The sequence below is a fragment of the Lathyrus oleraceus genome, chromosome 2, assembly GCF_024323335.1.
Source record: "Lathyrus oleraceus cultivar Zhongwan6 chromosome 2, CAAS_Psat_ZW6_1.0, whole genome shotgun sequence".
Classification (NCBI taxonomy): Eukaryota; Viridiplantae; Streptophyta; class Magnoliopsida; order Fabales; family Fabaceae; genus Lathyrus; species Lathyrus oleraceus.
The window spans coordinates 442922314-442941133 of record NC_066580.1 but is presented as its reverse complement, the minus strand read 5'-3'; positions in this window follow the sequence as shown (position 1 = coordinate 442941133).

Below are 18820 nucleotides of genomic sequence, written 5' to 3'. Positions count from 1 at the left end.
TCTATTTGTTTTGTTCTTCTCCCACATGTAGAACGTAGTAAGTTGTCTTCTCGTTCTGCTATATGTGTTTTTCTTGGTTATGACGATGGTCAAAAGAGTTATCGTTGTTATGATCCTAGTACAAAGAAATTGTATGTTTCTCGTCATGTTGTTTACCTTGAACACATTCCTTTTTACTCTCTTTCTTCAGATTCTCATATTACTAGCAGTTCAAAACTCATCCATGTTGATCCTTTTGGTCATAATGATAATATTTCAAGTGATTGTAATTTTGAGAATTGCAGGACTGATACTACTGCTACTCCAGATACTGACATCCCACTTGCCCCCACGAATATCCAAGAAACTCCTGCGATTGTTGATCCTCCACGTCCTCGTTATCCCTCCCGTCACCATAAGTATACTAAATTGTCTAATTTTGTCTATTCCACTTACTCTACTTCTTTTGCTTCTTTTCTAACCTTTATCCTTCTTCCTACAAATAGGCTATTCTTGACCCCCTTTGGCAGCAGGCTATGACAAAAGATCTTTATGTTTTGCATAAAACAGATACTTAGGAATTAGTACCTCTTCCTCTTGGAAAATGTGTTATTGGATCTCGTTAGACATACAAGATTAAAACTAAGTCGGATGGGTCACTTGAGCGCTACAAAGCACGCCTTGTTGCTAAGGAATTCTCTCAATAATATGGTACGGATTATGAAGAAACTTTTGTTCATGTTGCTAAGATGACTACTATTCACACCCTTATTGAAGTTGCATATGTTCGTCAATGGAATATTTCCCAAATAGATGTTAAAAATACATTTCTAAATGGTGATCTTCAAGAAGAAATTTATATGGTACCCCCACAAGGTGTTTTTCATCATCAAGGGGAAGTGTGTCAGTTGAAGAAAGGACTATATGGTCTGAAACAAGCTCCATGAGTTTGGTTTGAGAAGTTTACCACTATGATTACATCTATTGGCTTTCGTTCTAGTGGTCATGGTTCTGATTTGTTTGTCAAGACCACTTATCATGGTTGTATTTTACTCTCATTATATATTGATGATATGATTATTACAAGTGATGATATGGATGAAATTAATGATTTGAAATTACAATTAGTCAAACAGTTTGAGATGAAGGACTTAGGCACTCTTCGTTACTTCTTAGACATTGAAGTTGTCTACTCTCCTAGAGGGTATCTTCTCTCTCAGTCCAAGTATATTGCCAATATTCTTAAAGAGACTCGTCTCTCTAATAATAAAGTAGCAGATAATCCTCTTGAGTTAAACGTGAAATATGTTTCATATGATGGTGTTCCTTTTCCAGATCCCACATTATATCGTACTTTGGTTGGCATCCTGGTGTACCTTACGATTACTAAACTGGATATTGCTTATGTTATTCTTGTTGTTAGTCAGTTTGTTGTCTCTCATACTACAATGCATTAGGCAGTTGTTCTTCTCATATGTCATTATCTTCGAGGAACCCAGTTTCAGAGCCTTCTTTTTCCCTCATCGCCCTCATTGGAACTACGTGTTTATTCTGATATTGATTGGGTTGGAGACCCCACAAATTGTAAGTCTACTACAACGTTTTGTATCTTTCTTGAACACTGTCTTATTTCTTTGAAGAGTAAGAAACAAGATATTGTCTCTCGTTCATCTACGGAAGCCGAGTATCATGTTGTGGCATCCACCGCTACTAAAATAGTCTGGTTGTGTTGGTTACTTTCTGATATGGGTGTCATTCTTTCTGAATCGACTCTCATGTATTGTGATAACAAGATTGCCACTCAAATTATCCATAACTAGGTCTTTCATGAACATATCAAACATATTGAGATTGATTGTCACTTCACTCGTCATCATCTTCAGCAAGGAACAATTACTCCATTGTTTGTCTCATCCTTTTTACAGATTGATGATTTGTTTACAAAGACGTATTCCATTAAATGTTTTCATTTTTTGATTGAAAAACTCCCAGTGCTTCCTACTAATGCATCTTGAGTTTGATGGGAAATGTTAGATATTATTATTATTATTATTATTATTATTGTTGTTATTATTATTATTATTATTATTATTATTATTATTATTATTATTATTATTATTATTATTTTATTATATCTTTGTAAGGGTAGTTTGGTATTTCCTAGCATATAGTATTTATACCCTAGTGTAAACCTTATTCTCTAGATATTTTGCTCATTCTATTTAAACCCTAAGTCAAAAGTCTTTTTCCTTCTCTATAATTTTATATGTTCACTGTTGTTAACAACACCCTCTTTCATCACCATCACCCTTCCCGTTGTTACCATTCACTCCTAAATTTAATCACCTTTAGTTATGGTTAATAAGAGAGGTTTGTCCTCTATGCCGAAAGGTATCAGAGGTAGCAGTGATGCTGACGTCCTAACGAAGATGCATGCCGCCATGAACGAATTACTCTGCCATAAACATATGTAGGAAGACGATATCCACAACATTAGACAACACTAATATGACTCCAACCCCCATGAGGAGATGGAGTTGTTGGACCCTAAGCCCCCCTTAGACGAGATATGAGGGGTGCTTGTCCCAAAGGGTTTTAAACCCCCTCATTGGCCATGTTTGATGGGTGCAATGATCCTTACGAACACGTTGCCTCAATTAATACACAGATGACCATCATATGAGCACCTGACTCCCTGAAATGCAAGCTATTTTTTGGCACTTTTAGGGACACCGTCCTTAGACGGTATATGGGTTTACCCCGTGCTTCTATCAACAACTTTGACGAACTGGTAACGAAACTAGTACACCAGTTCTCCGTCATCCGCCACAAGAAGATGTCAACTACCACTTTGTTTAATATACGCCAGAATCCATTGGAGTCGCTGAGGGACTATATCGCCCTCTTCAAAGAAGCCACCATCAGGATCGTCCCTCCAAACCAAAAAATGTTTGTGGTGGTGTTCCAAAATGGACTTAAGGCGGGACACTTCACCGAGTCCCTCGCACAGAAGCCAACATTGTCGTTGGCAGAAGTGGTCACTATAGATGAGTGTTACATAAAGGGCGAGGAAAGGAACACTGAAAATAAGGTACGCGGTGTAAAAGAGCTTGTTCATAACACCGATAGCTCACACCAACAGAGGAAGAAAAACTATACCTCACTCGTAAAGTAAAAGTCAACATTCAAAAGGGAAGGTAAGGGGACACATAGGGTTTTAAACCCCATCATTGGCCATGTTTGATGGATGCATCGATCCTTCTGAACATGTTGCCTCCATCAATACACAGATGATCATCATATGAGCATCTGACTCCCTGAAATGCAAGTTGTTTTTTGGCACTTTTAGGGACGTCGCCCTTAGGTGGTATATGGGTTTACCTTGTGCTTCTATTCACAACTTTCAGGAACTGGTAAAGAAACTGGTACACCAGTTCGCCGTCATCCGCCATTGGAAGATGTCCATTACCAATCTGTTTAATATATGCCAGGGTCCATCGGAGTCGCTGAGGGGCTATCTCGCACGCTTCAATGAAGCCACCATCTGGGTCGTCCCTCCAAACCAGGAAATGTTTGTAGTGGTGTTCCAAAATAGACTTAAGGCGGGATGAGTCCCTCGCCCAGAAGCCAACGTTATCGTTGGCAGAAGTGGTCATTATAGATGAGTGCTACATAAAGGGCGAGGAAAGAAACACTGAAAAGAAGGAACACGATGTCAAAAAGATTGTTCCCAACACCGATAACTCACACCAACAGAGGAAGAACAACTATACCTCGCTCGTAAAGGACAAGTCAACATTCAAAAGGGTAGGTAAGGCAATACATAATTTCACACCTTTGAACACTCACCATGAGCAAATCTGACATGAGGTACCCCACATGCATAATATCCCTACGCCGCTTTCCCCTAAGGAGAATGTTATGGGTTATGAACCAAGAAGATGGTGCAAGTCCCACATGGTAAAGGACATCACATCGATGACTACTATCAGGTCAAGAAGGAAATTGAAAGACTAATACACCTCATGAAATATGTTAAGGGCGAATCCTCTCGTTCGTCAGGAAAATCTAGCTCGCATGGAAGAGACAATGTTGGGAGCCCCAGATCCAACAAAGCCAAAGAATCAAATTAGGGTGAGGGCACCAAATCCATGCGTCACACGCTCAACAATATAGCAGGAAGGTTCGTCGGAGGCGGGGAAACTAGCTTCGCCAGAAAAAGGTACACTCGTCAGATCTTAAGTGTATAAAATGTCCATGAGGTAAATATTGAAGGTGAGCACCAAACACCAGGAGCCACAATCGTCTTCTCTGAGAAATATGCACCTGGCATCCACCTATGGTCATTGTATTCAAATGCGAAAACTAGGAGATTAAAAGATTTCTCATCGACCAAGGGAGCTCTGCAGACAAATTATACTGGGAGGCGTTTAAAAGACTTCACATCCACCCAAAAGACCTAAAGCCCTTTAGAGGATCACTGATTGGATTCTCAGGAGAACATGTACGGTTAAGGGGATATATCACTTTGAGTATTACCTTTGGAGAAAAAGATCAAGCTAAGGGAATAAAGGTTAGGTATCTTGTTATCGATTCCCCATTTCATATAATATGATTATAGGGCGACCAACCTTTAATCGGTTAGGCGCCTCCTTGTGTACTCTATATTTATGCATGAAGTACTCGTTTCCTAATGGACGAGTAGGGGTAGTCCAAGGAGATCAGGAGATTTCCAAAAAAAATTAGGCATAAAGCCTTAGGTTAAAGAGGATCCACACTAAAGGCGGGAAGGCTAGAAAGGTAAGCTCAGGAATAAAGCCACCAGAGGAATTCCAAAAATGCAAGGGAACCTCCTCCCCGACCTCTGAGGAGACTGAAGGCTGAAAATTCAGGAGATATACCCCCTGAAGACGTCAGCATAGCTGCCATTTTGTTTCTTTAATATTGTTTGATTGTTTTATTTTTATGGGCGAGTATTATATCTCATCCACTTGTAAAAAATATGTTACTTTATGGGGTTCACTATTTTCCCTTTTTACGCTCTTACAAGAGATGAGGGTTTTTAATGAGGCATTTCACTTTTCATTATGTAAGTCTATATGTTTGACTATACAGATCTCTACAGGAAACTTAAGAGTGCAAGATAAAATTGCTCAATGAGGCGATAAATCGCTGGATCCTTAAGTGGGATACTTTCCGCCCATGAGGCGATCAATCGTTGGATCCTTGTCGCCCAAGACACAATCTATTGTTGGATCCTTAAGTGAGATTCTTTCCGCTCAAAAGGCGATCAATTATTAGATCCTTAAGTGGGATCCTTATTGGTGTAAGTCCTAAAGGGTAATAGTTTTATTAGAGCTTGGTACTTGTATCAAATTATTTATTAATAATTAAAAAGACATTTCTTTATGTTTGTTTTTCCAAAATAATAAAGCCCATAGAATAACTAGTTTGTTTAATGAAATGTTAAGTGTGACTTAATTATGAGATCACATTAAACATAAGAACATTATTCTTAAAGTCTTAGTAGTCGACCTTTATTGTGAAGTGGGATAACATTAAAGCATTGAAACTATTATGTGAATAGACTGATGATCACTTCTCATGAATCATGGATAACAAGTTATCAAGTCTTCACATAAGTATGAATATTATGAGTAATATTTATACAAGATTGACCCGCTATGAGAATACTACATATAGTATTATGCAAAGTGTAATAAGTTATTGTCATAGTGATAATGGTGTATACCATCCTTCTATCTGAAACCACTATGAATCCTAAATATTGAGTCGAGTACATTATTATTGATCAAATGTTGTTTGTAACTAGATGGTCATAAAGACAGTTGATGGATACTACACAAAGCATAACGAGGGACATGAGTGACCTAGATGGAATTTACCTATCGTGCATAACAATATAAATGTCTAAGAACCCAATATTGAACTAGACAAGGATGACACAGTATATTTCTTGTGTTCAATATAGACACAAGGGTAAAAGGATAATTATACACACAAACATTATCACCGAAAGGTTTTGTCAGATCACATGACACTTATGTGACTCGGATAACAGTGATGTGTTGCTAGATACCACTTACTGTTTATTCTATATATTAAATATATGATTTAATATAATTGTCAACGTCACGAGAATTTACAAGGTCACACGCATAAGGACAGATTGATGAGAATAAAATAAAATAAAAAATACCATAAAATATGATGTAGTTGAGAGAATTATGAAACACTGTAAAGTACACTGTACTTAAGTGGAATATGTAACACTGTATAACATAATAATAATAATAATAATAATAATAATAATAATAATAATAGTTATTATTATTAAAATAATAATTGTTATTAAATATAATAATAATAATAATAATAATAATAATAATAATAATAATCTGTTTATTATAATAAAAGTTATTATAATAATATATTATTATTATACAATATATTAAATATATGATTTATTATAATTATCAACGTCACGAGAACCTACAAAATCATATAATGAAGAGAGATAAAATAAATAAAAAACACCATAAAATAAGATGTATTTGAGAGAATGGTGGAACACCGCGAGATACATTGTACTTAAATGAAATATGTATCATCGTATAGCGTAATAATAATAGTTATTATTATTATTATTAAAATAATAATAATAATAATTAATAATAATAATAATAATAATAATAATAAAAATAAAAATAAAAGTTTGTTTATTATGATAAAAGTTATAATAATAATAATAATAATAATAATAATATATTATTATTATTATTATTATTATTATTATTATTATATATAGTACACTTAAGTTGCGATTTTTCAGCTTATTGCACACACAAATGATTCTATAAATAAAACTCTTGTGTAGAAGCTTTTACACTTGATGAAATTAGGTTTGTGAAACCTCGTTGTAATCTCTCTCTCTCTCTCTCTCTCTCTCTCTCTCTCTCAAAGTCTTCATTTAAAGCGGCTAGCACTAAGATTTAAGGCACTATGTTCGTGTGGACTGAGTAAAAAAGTTGATCATCGTTCGTCGCTTGTGATCATTCATTAGATTCTACATCAAAGGGTTTAATCGCCAAGAGAGATAGTTGTTTCTATTAATCATAATGATTATTCATAAACATCGACTTAAGAGAAATTTTTGTTTTCCGTGGTATCAGAGCCACTTACGAAACCATGTATCAGATAATTGGTTTTTTTTTTGTAATTTGTGTATTAACTCGATTAAAACACATAATGAATCAAATAAAAGAGAAATTAAATATTGGAATCATGTTTGTATAATTTGGATTGATCGTTGTTGACTAATCATTCACCATTTCTGCTATAATTATTATTATTTTAACAAGTAAAAGTATGCGAGTTATTTGCATTTCCATATAGTTTGAGTGATTTATATGTCAGTTTCTTTAATTTCGTATTTGTCCATGTTTTAAGTATTCCCAATATTTTTGATCTTCTTGGGAAGGTTAACATGTTTTGTAGACTGGAGGAAGTAAAAAAAATGGTCAAAAAAGGAACGCGACGATTTTTCAGAAGGATTCGCAAAGTCAATTTTTCAGCATGTTGCACATCATGACAAATATATCATATTTTGATCATATCTAGAGTGTCGTAACTCGGAATGACGTAGGGCTGACAGAAAATGAAAGCTAACATCAAGGATTGTAACTTTCATGAAGACACCAAAGTCTAATTCAAAATTCTTATACGCGTATCAGCTGTCCCATATGCGTATCAGATATGAAAATAGGGTATCTCTCCCCATATGCGTATGGTCTGCTCCCATATGCCTATGATATGCCACATATGCCCCCATACGCGTATGGCACCCTCCATACGCGTATGGTGACCCAAAATCACAAAAAAAAAGTTTGACGTATTTAAAGTCAGAAAGTAATTTTTTGAGGTTTGGATTTTATTTTTGACGACAAAAGACGGTGTAGGAGTTGAAGAACACAGTGTAAGCAAGGTGGAGCATAATCTTCAAGGATTTTCACCATTGAAGACATCTTCATCTTGATTATTTGTAATGTTTCTTTTTATTAATATGAGTAGCTACCTTAGTGCTAGGGATGAGTACCTGGGATTGATTCTGTTGATAATTCTGATTTGAATTTTGTATTGAATTATCATTTATTTTCTAATAGATTTATTTATTTTATGAGTTTAATGATTTCTCTCTCGGATAAATTGAGGATAATTTACGGTTATCTGTTACGCAGGACTGTCAACAATAAAACTTGATGGAAATATTATATCTTAGATATCACTTAGGACTATAGATACCATTTATAAACCTATATGTTTTGATAGACTAAAATATATGTTCTTGATAATTGAATGATTAAATTCATCTATAATTCACTACACACATATGAGTTAGTTTGAATGTTTAAAGGTTTACTCACTAAGGACTTAGGAGTAGATACACTTGAGAATGGTAATCAGTGTCATCTTAATGATAGACTCTGATGCCACCTTAAGAATGTGTGGTTGAGTCTAACTCAACCCTACAAAACTGGTTTGTAAAGTGAGGATTGTCCCCATTTATAAACACATGTTCATGTCATATATTGTTCGATGTGCGACTCTTAACACCCCCTCACACGCCTAAGATTTCGGTCTGGAGAATGGAACTGAATGATGGATGACCTAATGGATCTTAAACGATGCTATGATACCATGTTAAAAAATGTGATTGGCCTAACTCAACCTTATAAAGCCGACTTGTAAGATGAAGATTTTCCCCACTTATAAGGACATGCTCAGATCATATATTATCTCATATGGGACTCCTAATACTAAACACACAGTAATATGTGTTGAGTATGCATGTTGTATAATAATTTAAGATTAGTAAAATGATATGGAATAATAATAAATTAAGATGATTTATTATAAGGATGTGCAGTGATACAAACTAGTGTTTTTTTTTCTTTTAGTTGTGTATGTACACAGTTTCAATGGAGTTTATTTCAGTTTTGATTTTCTTTCTTCATTGAAATGATAATTTATATCCATAAATATTTTGTTTGCTAATATGTTTTGGTTGCTGGTTATTCTTGCTGCTTGCTGCTGGTATTGGTGTGAACATTCCTAATGTGCACAATAATATACCTCTTTATGGGGAAGGAAAGTTAATTGGAGTTAAATGTGGAATAATTATAATATTATTACTATTTAAGTTGTAGTGATTGAAGTTAGATGTGTTGGAATGTGAGTTTACCAGTTTGGTGAGTGTTTAAGTTTATTTGTATGTTTTGAGTGTTTAACAGTTGGGTGAGTTTAACCGTTGTAGTGTTTAAATGTATTTGAGTTAAATTTATTTGACCTTACTTTGTAATAAGTTGTTTTTGGTGTTGTGTTATGGAGTGAAACTTCCTTTATCTTTGTGTAATTATTATGTAGGGATGATTTTACATATTGATTTGATTAGTTTCTTTGTGTAATTATTATGTAGGGATGATTTTAGATATTGATTTGATTAGTTTTGATGGAAGTAAGATCAAATTCTAAAAATGCTGAGGTGTTATTGAGTTGATTTTAGTTTTGGTTTTAATGAAAGTAAGGTTGATTCGATACAATAATTAATCAGGAGTTTATATTAGGTAAAAATGTAAATTTTTTAAAAAATACTTTTGGATTTTAAAAATTAGACGGAAATGAACCACTCAAGTTTATCCACAGTTCGGATTGGATGATATTTTTGAATCCGAACCCGCCCAACCCGATCCAATGTCCAAACAGTATATTTACCTTGATGTAATCGTAATAGCCAAGATTATAACAACATTTTTATAACTAAGAAATTAAATTAAAGAGAGAAGACTAACTTAATGATTAAATCTATGATTTATCTAAAGTTGATTAAAGTATTACTTCACTGATTTTAAACAAACAAAAAAAATTGTATTAAAAAAATTCATGTAATTTCTTTTTTCAAAATATATCAACTCTTTAAACATTTTTTTTTATAAACTTGAGACCATGACAAGTTACTCGCAATATCAATTTCAACAAGAAAGCAATGTGGAGTCTTGAGAAAGAACGTAAGTCCTGCAGAGACATCACGCAAACCTCATGCATACCACAAAAAGAAACATACATTGAATTTATACAGTAAATGCACCCTAATATCGTTATCAATCTTAATCAGGATAGTTTATTTTATACTAATAATTTGACAATGTCTTCTTTCGACAACAAAAATGTTAGCTTAAATATTACTTGGCTATCTTTTTCCTTCTAAATCTAGTAGCTTAGATTTTTTTATTGAAATATCAAAGTGTTTTCTTATAATTTTAATAATTTCCTTTTCAATACTTTTCAAAGTAATACTTTGAGAATTTTCCGTAATTTTAAAATATTTACGGTGTTGAAAAGGGACACAAATGCTGATAGTCAAGGAATTATTTGGTTACTTATACAATATAAAAAGACTTTGACTCTTTATACATATTACTTCCTCTTTCCTAAAATAACTTACTCATAAGAAAAAAGAAAAAAAAGTATAAAAAACAATAATAGTACTTTTATTAAAGACAAATAAGTCTAAGGGTACATTTCTTCCTTTTTGTATTGTTTGAAATGATCTCTTAATGAAATTTAAAATGGTTGCTTTTGAACAATAAGAGATGATAGATATATATAATTTTGGAGTGATAAATGGAACGATAATGATTGTTGATGATTTGCATCTTCTTGATTATGTATGAGTCAGCTTGTTTGCCAAGGTTTGTAATTTCATACACAATGGTTCCTAAGGTGTTTTTAAGGTGTTTTTATTTGCTTCTTCTATAAGGTGTTTTTAATCAGGTTTTTAATGAGGAAGTTTTTTGTTTTCTTTTTCTTTCTTGGGTTAAAACTTAGTTGCCCTACACTTTTATTATTATTATTGAGGTGTGTTAGAAGTCTTCTCCCAATATTTGATATTACGTAGTGGAACGAAAAATACTACTAGGTTAAAGATGGTCATCGTGAAATTTTTTACCGTTGAAATTTTTTAATATATAACTAACACCTAATAATATAATTTAGATTATAAATGGATGAAAAATGAGAATAAAAACCAGTGAGAGTGAAAATACCTTTTAGGAGAAATCTAATACTCTAATCTTCACCTTGACGACAAACGATGGAGGGTTTACACATGATAAATAATAAATAATAAAAAAGTCCAAAATAGTGTTAAACTACTTTTTTTCAATTTTACATTAACTAATTTACTTTAGTAGTAATAATATAAAACAAAAAAAAAATAGTTTATACCGTTGAAATTTATATATATAACTAACACCTAATATAGACTCTTACAAAACACCCTTCAATCAAAAGTGATCCATCGAACGACCTCACATAAAACATCAGGCTGGAGACATAATGTAAACAGGAAGTGCAACCAGAAGGAAAACACAATCGAAGAAATTCGCTGACAATAACACTAAAACCACAACAGCACGACCAAGACAAGCGCCCGTTTTTCTATCATACACCTCAATAACAGACAAATAATCCATAACGTTAACTTGTGAATTATATCTAAGATCTTCATTATAAATATAAACCACCAAGCACTTCACAAACAACACCAAAAGCTTTCAAATATTTCATTCCACATTATTTACTCTGCATTCTTGAGTTATTGAAGTCCCATCTTCTTTTCCATTTTGCTCGTCCAATATTCTGAGTATTTTGTGAATTCTCTCAGAAAAATTAGTCGGATTTATTCTTTATATAGGATACTCTCAAGAGACTATTATTTGAGGTTGTATTATAGAAAAATGCCTATTGCGCAATAGGATTTCGTAGAGTTAGATTGATGTGATTTATTGTGGGAATTTCGTGGTTGACAGTCTATTTGAAATTTTTTGGACAATAAAAACGCGGTGGCGACTCTGGTTTAATCGACGTCTAGCTTATCCATAGCTTGATGGTCATGAATTTACCGTTACAGGGTTGAATAGATCAACATTTAAAATTTAGCGATTTTTAAAATTTGTTTTCAAAGGTTGCGAAAGCTCCCTAGACTACAATCGTCTAAACGATCCGTTAATGGAAAGATCGGATATGCGTGAAACCAAATGGAATAACTAAGATAGAGCTAATCAACCACAATCTTAATCAATCTCTTAATTACCCCAATCCTTAATATAGTTACCACTAATGATGAGTTAACACAATAAAAGAACAAGTAAAATACTGATAGACTTGTGTGAGGTTAATTTTATCAAACACTTGGTGTGCACTTGTCATACCCCAAAATTTGCCCGTTGGTATTACAAAGCATTTCTCAAGACCCTCTGACTTGTTCTGCAAGGCACTGATATCAAATGGACAAAAGCCCACTCATAACAGGCCCAACCCACAGGCGGCCCAAAACAGCTTGCTCGCTAGGCGAGCAGCTCCTTCGCCTAGCGAGCATTTCATCATGCCACTCGCCCAGCGAAGCACCAGATCCAGCAAAAAAGCCCAGGCCTAGTTTGCTCGCTAGGCGAGCAATTCCTTCGCCTAGCGAAGCTTGCGAAAATCTGAAATTTTGGACCTCATTTTAAGCCCATTAGGTCACCACCACCTCTACTATAAATACCTGCTCCTCTGCCACGAAAAAAACACTCACAGACGGACGAAGACGGGCGGAAACACGCATCCAGAGGACGAAAACACAGAAACCCTGCTGATCCAAAGAATTCAGAAGGCGGAAACCCTGAAGGCCGCTTACTCACTCTGAAGCTACCGCCGTCCAACTCAATCCGGCTCGCCAATTCAAGGTTACAACTTGATTTGCAAACAGGTTAGCCTCACTATTATCGCTTTAGCTTCTTAATTGGCATATGATTATCATTTGGTATCCTTATTTTGCATGTGGTATCACTTTAGTATCTTAATTTGCATGTGATATCGTTTTGTATTTTCACTTGGCATATGGTACCACTTCATGTTCTTACTTTGTGGATTATAATTGAATTCATAAACATTTTGAAGTCTTGCATGAGAATTTAAATGTGTTTGCCTATTGTGAAACCGAACCATATAATTGTATGTTGGATGCCATAAGCCATGCTGCAGGTTGAGGTCATAATGTTCTCAAATTTCAAACCCGTGGCCGCTCGCTAGCTCATCGCTAGGCGAGCCCGCAGCGAGCCTTCGCTGAGCCTTCGCTAGGCGAAGCAGAGGCGACCGGGCCAAGGGCTGCTTTGCTTTTTGCTGCCTATTTCATGTTTACCTAATGATGATTCTGCATTATTTGGCCTAAATTCTTGGCTGTTATATTTATCTTATGATGCAATTTCCAATTGTATTTTATGCTTTAATCCGTGTGTTCATGGTGTAAAGGCTAGCATACTTCCGAAGAAATAGCCGGCTAATACTCCGCTTTATGCATGGGAAGCCTTCATGGAGGGGGATCCTAAATTATTTCACTTTAATGTGAAGATTCATATTGATTGCCTAATTAATTTTACTATATTAATTTTTAATGTAATGTTGATTTTAATGCATCGATTTAATGCGGTATCACCATAATTACCTAATGAACCTAAAACATGGACGTTAAATAAATGACATCGGACCTCTCTTTATTACCCCACGATTACAATATTACGGTCATGTCCCGCGAATATGGGGATATCCTTAGCAAAGACCCTTCGGTAAAATCATCATAGTCCCTCGGATGTTGCCTTCGAAAATACCATTTTGTCCCTCGATGACCCTTCGGTGTAGCCTACGGTTAAATGATGATAGTCCCTTCGAATGCTAAGGTATCCTCACAACTGTTGCCTTCAATGACCAATCGATGACCCTACGATGACCCTTCTACATCCCCAGGATAAAACTACTTACTTCTCAATAGTAAGGACAGTTTTACCCTCATAAGGATAGGAAATGCCCGGAAAGACCTCGGACAGGTATAACTTTAATTGCTCATTCATAACCTAAAAAATATACTTTCCGCACCTCACACCTTTCAAACGTCTTCTTTTGGAAAATCACCACTTAGCATACATCCGTACTAGGATCATTGCCGAGTTATATTTTTCTAAACTATTTTCTAAATTAAACGAGATAACCACTTTGTATACATTCGTGCAAGAATCATTACAAAGTTAAATTCTCATTTTCAAAACATTTTTCATACATTTCTCAACCACCTTTTTCAAACAAAGAAAACATAAATGATTGAGCAATTAAGAGCCCATGGATAACCATGGATACAAAGGGTGCTAATACCTTCCCTTTGTATAAAGTACCTCCCGAACCTAAGAATTTAAAATTAAGGTCTTTCCTGTTCTTTTCCACCTTTCCTTAAGGGATAAAAGAAAAGTCGGTGGCGACTCTTGCTAACCGCGACATTGCGATTACAAATCCCAAAAAGTCCAGTTCACCGTATGACAGAACTGGCGACTCTGCTGGGGACTATTAAAGAGAGGTCCACCTTAAAAAATCAAAATCATTTATGTTTGAATTTGTGCTTTCGTTTTAAGGGATTGTCTGAGTGAAAGATCCTACACCCGGATCTAGTGTACCTTAGGTAAGTAGCAATAGATCATCGCGACTATCCGGCGTATACTGGAATGGTCAAAATGATGGCTACGGTTAATGTGACACTTTGGTTGTCCTGATGTTCCTCATGTTACTTGAGGAAAAATTTGGCTTCCGCGTGGTGTCATCAGAGCATTAACCAGACCTTTAGAACCCTAATTGACTCATCCTAGCCATTAGAAAGTAGTGAGATAACTGGCTTCGGTTCCGACTGAGGTTGGTTGATACTCGATACTACACTCTTTGAGATTGGACTTTAGGGAAGCTCCGGTCAACCACTTGGTGTTGCACTGAAGTGGACTTAAAGAAAGGTCGATGATTTGAGATCCTTCTAGAACCCGGTTACTATTCTAGGACAGGTTGAACCCACCAAACTTCAGTGGGGAGGGTACTTACCTATGGAACTCATGCAAGCCTTAAAACCTAGGAATGATTGTTGTGTGACATGTCTGTGCTTGCATAACAGCATAACATCATAACATCATAGCATCATGGCATTATCATACTAACCATTTCAAGGACTTAGGAATTTAGCTTTGCTCTTTGAACAGGTTATGGCTTCCAGGAAGACTATCCGGATCAATCTTGTAGCAATCTCTCCTCGACTCAAGGATTTGGTGCTAGAACTTCCCGATCATGCTCAGTTCAACAAGAAACATGGTCATCTTCTCAACTTAGTTACCACTGGTTTCAAAGAAGATATGATGAGAGTTCTATTCCAGTTCTTCGATCCTAAACATCATTGCTTCACTTTCCCAGATTATCAGCTGGTACCCACATTAGAAGAATTCTCCCAGCTACTTGGGATACCTATCCTGGATCAAATACCCTTCAGTGGTTTAGAAAAGATGCCAAAGTCTGAAGAAGTTGCCGCAGCTTTACACATGACAAAGTCTGACATTGAGACCAATTGGGTAACAAGGAGTGGAACAAAAGGTTTACTTGCCAAATTTCTGACAAGTAAGGCCCGAGAATTCTTAAAAGTTATGAATGTCCGTGCTTTTGAAGATGTTCTAGCATTGCTAATCTATGGTTTGGTGCTATTCCCTAATCCGGACCAATTCATAGATGTGAATGCTATTAAGATATTCCTCACTCATAACCCTGTGCCTACCTTGCTTGGAGATGTCTTGCATTCCCTTCACACTCGTACTATGAGGAGGCAAGGGACTCTCATGTGCTGCGTACCTTTGTTGTCTAGGTGGTTTATTTCGCACCTCCCTCAATCAGTCCCGAAGAGTAATCAAAATCTGAAATGGTCTCAAAGGATAATGGCACTCTCCCATTCAGACATCCGTTGGTGTTCCAGTCTCAGAGAAAACGTCACCCTCATCGACCGTTGTGGAGAATTCCCTAATGTACCACTCATGGGGATAAGAGGAGGTATTACTTATAATCCTGCCTTAGCCCTACGTCAGTTTGGGCAGGCCCGAAGAGATGGTCCACATGAAATAATTATTCAAGGTACAGTGTTTGACTATGACAATGACTCTCAAGGTCTCCGCCAAAGGTTTGTACGAGCCTGGAGCATGGTGAAAAGGAGCAATTTAGGAAAGAAAAATTCTATTCCTATGGAGCCTTATCTCAGATGGGTACGCGCCCGAGCTCGCGAACTTGTCATGCCATATCTTGCAGTCGGACCATTAATTGTTGAATCAGAGGTCGAAGGAGTTACTTCCCAGATCATTCCTTATCCAGATATGCCTACTGATGCTGAGGAATTGAAAAGATCCTGGACCCAGTTGAGAGAGGAGAGAGATACTTTCGAAGCTCAGTTCAATGCAGAAAGGAAGAAAGTGTTAGAGCTCACCAGTCAGCTTAATGAGGAGCGAAGACTCAATGCATATCTTCGCCCAAAAAGAAGTCGCCCCTGGGAGACTTGAGCTTTCATTGTATTCTATTATTATTCCTTTTGTAATGAATATTGAAAAAAGTAGCAATAAACATTTCTCTCTTGTTGGGGATTTATGCAAAGTTAAATTCCAAAAGTCCTTGAAAACATTTCATGCATTGCATCACATAACATAACATTGCATAACAGGTATTCTAAAAGACCATATTCTCACGGTCTGCCTCTTAAACAGAAAAATGGATCTCGAACAGACTGTCAAAGATCTCCAGACTCAAAATGCTCAGTTCAAGGAGATGATGTTAAGCCTATCCAAGGGACAGGAGGAGCTGAAGGCTCTTTTGGTTGAAAAGAAGAAGGACAAGAAAGCTGTGAGCTTCATTAACCCGGGCAGAAGGCGTAAAGGACAGGCTACGGGAATCAAATTTGGAATCCCGAATGGCCCAGAAGAGGAAGAGGAAAATGATTCAGAGGAGGAGAATGTCGATTTCTCTAACCCTGAGGATGCTGATGAAGAGTATGAAAATGAACAGTACTCTCCAAGGGATGATAAATACAAACTGCTGGAAGAACGCATGCTAGCCATGGAGGGTCAGCAGACACCTGGTCTGGATTTCGAAAGTTTGGGTCTGGTCTCCGATGTGACCATTCCTCGCAAATTCAAAATCCCCACTTTCAGTAAGTACGATGGTGCGTCTTGTCCTCAGATGCATCTAAGGGCTTATGTGAGAAAGATTCAGCCGCATACCACTGATAAGAAACTATGGATCCATTTCTTCCAAGAAAGTCTGTCTGGCACTCATTTGGAATGGTATTATCAGCTCGAGAGTTCTGACATCCGCACCTGGACTGATTTAGCAACAGCTTTCTATAAGCAGTACCGGTACAATTCAGAATTAGCACCTACTCGGCTACAGTTGCAGAATATGGCCATGGGATCTAAAGAAAGCTTCAAAGAGTATGCTCAGAAATGGAGAGATTTGGCCGGCAGGGTCAAACCCCCTATGACTGACCGAGAATTAGTAGACCTGTTCATGGGTACCCTGACTGGCCCATTCTACAGCCACCTACTGGGGAGTTCTTCATCAGGTTTCACTGAACTTATATTGACAGGTGAACGGGTGGAGAGCGGCATTCGAAGTGGAAAGTTACAGGCAACTACTTCTACAAGCAGTAAAAGGTCCTACCATGGGAAGAATGAATCCAATGCTGTGTATGGTCAAAGGAGTCATAATAAGAAAATCGGTGACCATGCCATTGGAGCGGTGACAATCGCAGCCCCGCCAGCTCAAAACTTCCAGCAAAGACAAGACAGACCAAGAAGGCAGTTTACCAAGCTCAATATGACTCTAGCACAAGCACTGCAAAGCATGCTGAAGGTAAATTTAATCACTCTCAGAGGTCCTCCTGCAAATGTCAACACTGCTTCGCCTCGTTATAATCCCAATGCCAGGTGTGCATATCACTCCGATAGCCCCGGGCATGATACAAATGACTGTTGGCTGCTGAAGAATAAGATTCAGGACATGATCGATGCTGGGGAAATTGAGTTCGAGCCTCCGGAGACTCCTAATGTCATCAATGCACCTATGCCTAATCATGACAAGGCTGTTAATGCTCTCGATGACGATTCTCTCATCACTACTGTAGCGGACTTAACATCTCCTCTCCCGATCATAAAGCGGAATTTATTGCAAGCTGGTTTATTTCCAGGTTGTACTGAAGATTGCAATCTCTGCACACTTTGGCCCGAGGACTGTTTGAAATTGAAAAATGGCATTCAACAGCTGATGGACGATCGTACGATTCTCTTTGAAAGGGTTTCTAAGACGGAAAACCCTGTTGAAGAAGTATCTGTGATTGCAAGGTCCAAGGTTCCAGTAAAGATTACCGCTCCCAGGGTACCTGTGAAGATCATTGCTGAGCCTAGAGCAGCTCCCCTGATCATTACGGCACCTGGCCCAATACCGTACTCCTCAAGCAAGGCCATTCCGTGGAATTATGGAGGCGAGGTGTACATCCATGGCGTAAAGCAAGTTGGTGATTCTGCTAATCCTAAAGACATCGTGGGGACTAGTAAAGTTACTCGAAGCGGAAGGATCTTCTCTCCAGAGATCTCACCCCCAGCTCCTGAGACTCGAGGAAAGGAACCAGTCAATCCTTCCCAGTCAGAGACACCGGTCGAAGCTACTACTGAAGACGTTGCCAAACGAGAAATGGAAGAAGTGTTGAAAATCATCCGCAAGAGTGATTTTGATGTGGTAGAGCAGTTGGGGCACACTCCTTCCAAAATCTCGATGTTGTCCTTGTTGTTGTCTTCTGAATCTCATGCCAATGCCTTGATAAAATTCCTAAAGACTGCCCATGTACCTCAGGAGACCTCCGTTGATCAGTTCGAAAACTATGTTGCTAATCTGA